This window comes from Cebidichthys violaceus, unplaced genomic scaffold, assembly GCF_023349555.1.
Source record: "Cebidichthys violaceus isolate CVI_PGR_0920_01 unplaced genomic scaffold, fCebVio1.0.p SCAF_202, whole genome shotgun sequence".
NCBI classification, from domain to species: domain Eukaryota; kingdom Metazoa; phylum Chordata; class Actinopteri; order Perciformes; family Stichaeidae; genus Cebidichthys; species Cebidichthys violaceus.
The window spans coordinates 1-4,618 of record NW_027176376.1 but is presented as its reverse complement, the minus strand read 5'-3'; the positions used below and the strand labels follow the sequence as shown (position 1 = coordinate 4,618).

General features: G+C 44.0%; 1 pseudogene; it reads right to left on the bottom strand.

Moving 5' to 3' along the window:
* Positions 1-3,536: 3,536 nt before the first annotated feature.
* On the bottom strand, positions 3,537-4,615 carry LOC137877004 (partitioning defective 6 homolog beta-like; annotated as a pseudogene).
* Positions 4,616-4,618: the final 3 nt, after the last annotated feature.

Genomic DNA, 4,618 nt, shown 5'->3' with positions numbered 1-4,618 from the left:
CATGTCACGTGACTCCCAGCTGTCTGGGTTTCGACAACGGCACCCTGAGGAGTAGGTGACCTCTCAAATGGGGTCAAATAGTCCTCATAGTTAACGCACGGAACCCTGAACACCACATGGAGCAGACGTTGTGAAATATATCCGGTTAAGTTATTCGTAGATGAGCTCTAAACGTCACGCGAGGTGAGCCACAGTTCGCAGTTTTTCACCGCTGTAGCAAATCAAGCGCTCCCAATGAAAAGAAACGCTGTTCCTGAAATGTCCTACAGATGGCACTAAAACACCGCAATGAAGATACAGGAACAACTACTCAGTTTACGTATTACTTCACCTCATATGCTACCGAGGAGCAGGTTCAGTAGTATAACTGTACGAGCTGTATGAGCTATTTATTTGCCGTTAGTATTTAGTTATTTTATTCAAAAGATGTATTGTTTAATTATTCTATTTCAAACAAATTTCCCCCTGGGGATAAATAAAGTATACATCTGGGGTTTGTTTGTTTTTATTCCATAGAATAGAATCCAGTAAAAAACCTATGATATATAAATATTTTTATATGTGTGTATATATAGGTTATTTAGGTTCAGGACCAGCATGCACTAGAGTGGGCCTATGGTTCTTTACCAGAGCAGGGGAGGCAGCGATAGGATTTCTTTGTTCTTTCGTTTGCTTGCTTGTTTTGTTTTGCTAAATAAATCATAAGAAACACAGAATCCCGTACGGACAATGAACTCTTGTCTGCGTAAACCACTGCGTCAGTGGCCCTTTGATTTATGTTTGGTTTTGATTTTTCGGACAAATGGCCACTACAATAACCTTTAAATTCACAGCCGTTTCTATACATTGACAGACAACAAGCAATGAATATTGCTACACATTAGTTTATTTAATCCAGCTCTTCCAATCAGCAATTCCAGGTGTACTACCTATCTATTTATTCATACATCTCCAGTTGAATTTTAAAACATTTTCATTAAACGTGATAAAAATGTACATCATATATATCATCGATATGAAAATACTGACAATCTTCTTTACAAATCTATACCATTGGATTTATCTGGCAAGCAAAAATCATTGCTCAGTCACTTTAAAAAAAAAAAAAAAAAAAAAATCGTACTCAAAGCAAAACAAGTAGCCTGTTTTGAAGTTGTGCTAATACAACGGTTTCTCTCCCACAAAATAATATTGATAATTCACAGTATGGGGGAAAAAACAAACAAAATAGTAGCGTCACGTCTTGCGCAGACTCTCCTGTTGCTTTAGCCAGAACAGTAGAATCACCTACTGAAATCTTCTCCTACTGGGCAATAACATCTACCGGGAGATTCACGACCAAAACAACAATCACAGAAAAACATTTCAGTTATAAAAAATAAAGTCATAAAATGTGTTCAAAGGAAGAAAATATGCAGACGCATGATTAGAGAATAAATAACAATGGTTACAATCCCAGTGTCCATGTGGTAAAGTTAGAAATTAAGAAAATAAATTAACATTGATTTCTAAAAGTCTTCCATTCTGAGTACCGTTCATAACCGTTTCATGTCGGGAATGAAAGAAGACAGAGTCCCATCAGCACTCTTGTGTACCATAAAGGACAGTACCTTATACATATAGCTTGAAATACAACAGTGGGGCACATTGCGTTGGTTTCCGGTCATCGATATTCAGATCATTGGATATTCAAGCAACAAACAGGACTACAAAAGGATGGACATTAGTGTGATGGGGATCTGTATGAATGTACTGTGTCATTACAAGTGCACATGGGTTCAGATGAAGCCAATAAACATTACTCTGTGTGTGTGTGTGTGTGTGTGTGTGTGTGTGTGTGTGTGTGTGTGTGTGTGTGTGTGTGTGTGTGTGTGTGTGTGTGTGTGTGTGTGTGTGTGTGTGTGTGTGTGTGTGTGTGTGTGTGTGTGTGTGTGTGTGTGTGTGTGTGTGTGTGTGTGTCCACCAGGTTTCAGCCAGTGAGATAAAAGCCATGCTATAGTCAATGGTATCACTTTTAACAAGAGCGCAGATGCTGAAATGATAAGAAGTCTGCTTTCACTTTAGGGAGGCAGTTAGCAGCAGCATGTAAGGTTGATGGATATATATATATATAAATATGTATATGTATATATACTACTGTTATGGATCGGCTTTAAGAACAGGAACCAAAACTGCGCCAGAATTGCTTCTTCCTGTGCAGAACGTTTCAAGGGATCAGGAGCACACTTTCTGCAAATTAAATGGAGTAAAGTGCAAAAATCCCACATGAAAAGCTGCACTGTGAACATTTGTTGGTGAATCTTTTTTTCCCTCTTAAAAACACAACGATGAATTTCTGATTCGTGTCTCAAATTTAGACCTGGGTCTGTCAGTCAAGATTTTGCTGAGAGGACGTTCGTTACAAACTTGGGATACTGAATACAGATCAGAGCCAAGACGTACCTGCCTCGCCTTAATCAAACACAGTACGTCGATCAGTTTGAGCCAAGTGCACCTGCATGTTTTTTGATTCAATATGACTCAATCTGACCAGGGCTTATTTATGAGATACTGGCGGTTTCTCTGTTGTCACTGAATGCGTCACCAACTCATTTATGTGGCTGTGTTTGCTAATAGCGCTACAGTACGGCTATTGATCCGCCGTTTAAGCCCAGAGTCAATATTTAGTAGCATCATGAATACAGTTGTTCTCTCCTCACGTGTCATTGATTGAATTCAGTGAGAATGACGATACAAGAAGGAAGCGGTGCAGAAATACTGCAGAGAACACTTTTCATATGCAAATGTCTCGTGACACATCCAAGTGGACCCGGGGCCTGGAGCGAGAGAGAGAGAGAGATGAATGTGTTGTACAGCGCTGAGATGAGATGGTCCAGAGAGAGAGGAGAGGGAGACAACCAAAATATTAAAATCACATTCACATTATGTCATTGGTATACATGCAGCAGGGGAAATAGCCCTTGTCGTGGAAAAGTAGAGGGAGTGCAATATGAAGGAAACATGAATTAGGCCCAAGTGACTCGCGACTTCCAATTGGTCGGATGAAATCTGGTCATACAGTCACTTGTGAGGTACAAGTATTGTGTAAAAGTAAAGAAGAAGCAAATGATGTAAAACACAGGCGTGATGGTAAAGGGATTTTCGAAAGACAAGTTGCCCCAAAAATGATAAAAAAAAAAAAATCATCAACCTTTCATTATCAGTCATTAACACATTTAAAAAGATGGGGGGGGGGCAGCAGCTAACAACAAAGCTTCTCAGCCGACAAAGAACTCAGACTTTTTCCTCGTATAAAAACTACAGTATTATTGCAGATCTCAGCACTCGGACGATTGCGCGGAAATAACTGTTTACCGGTCGCATGCTGTGGTCACCTGGGGGAAGGGAGGCGGTCATGACGAGGCAAACAAATTAAATAAAAAGATAAACAGCCACAGATTGTCAACAAATGCTTGAGCTAACATCCTACTTCAGTGTATGTCTGTTATGAGGAGGGAGGGAGGGAGGAGGGGAGGGGGGGGGGGGGGGGGGGTGGGGTGGAATCAACTTGTTAACTTCATCTATTCATGGGACTGACGGTGAGGATGTGGTGTCTCATCTCTGCCCTCTTTTGGAAGCTCAGTGTAACAACAGTTTCCAGGTGCAAAGCAAGTGCTTGTAGTGGTTTAGAAAAAATGAAGTGGAGGGTGAGGGAGCATCACATTACACTTCTTCTACACTTTTTTTTGTCAGACATTTTTGTGCCTGCAGAACTGTGGGGGGGGGGGGGTCACCACTATGGCACACATGCATGGTTATTGGCATGTAGAGGAGAAAAGTGTGGAGTGTTTGACATGGAAATCGTAAGGATGTACAAACATGTCGGGTGTGAGTGACATGAGATTCAATGAGTACACATAGTGCTTCTCAGGTACAGTCACTGTTTGATGGTGCAGGATGTTAAGCTGATGACCATGACTCCCACATGTTGTCAGTAAAGTTTGTCTCTCTCTCTGGCTTCCAGTGTTTAATAGCGTGCGTATGCGCCCTCCTACAGAGTTATGACGGTGCCGTCCTCCTCCAGACTCCGCCTCTCAGTTGCTCTGTCTGGGGACGGCGTGGTCGATGGGGCGTTGAACGTAGCTGAGCGACCCGCTGCTGCTGCTGGCCGGCAGGGCGCCGTTGGCGTTGATAGAGAGGGCGGAGGCGGCGCGGAGGTTGAGGTGCCGGCTCGTAGCGGGGCAGCGAGGGCATGCTGTAGTTGGACGGGGCGCGCCTGATGGGCTCGGCCTCGCCTCCCACCTCGATCACCAGGTCCTCGTCGTCCTCGTCGCTCTCCAGCTCCCCGAGGGGGAAGTTCTGGATGATGTGAGACGGCGCGGACGCCGCGGCACCGACCCCGCCGTGCGACGAGTAGCCGTAGTAGCTGGTGCCGCTATCTGACGAGCGCCCCGAGCTACCGGACGCCGTGCCTCCTCCTCCTCCTCCTCCTCCACTGCGAAACGACATTGTTCCGCTGGTTGGCCGGCTTGACGGTGATGATGAGGTTGTGACTGTTGGCGATCATCATGTCAGTCACCTGGTCCAAAGACTTCCCAGCCACCTCGATGCAGTTCACCTCCAGCACCTCGTCGTTGGA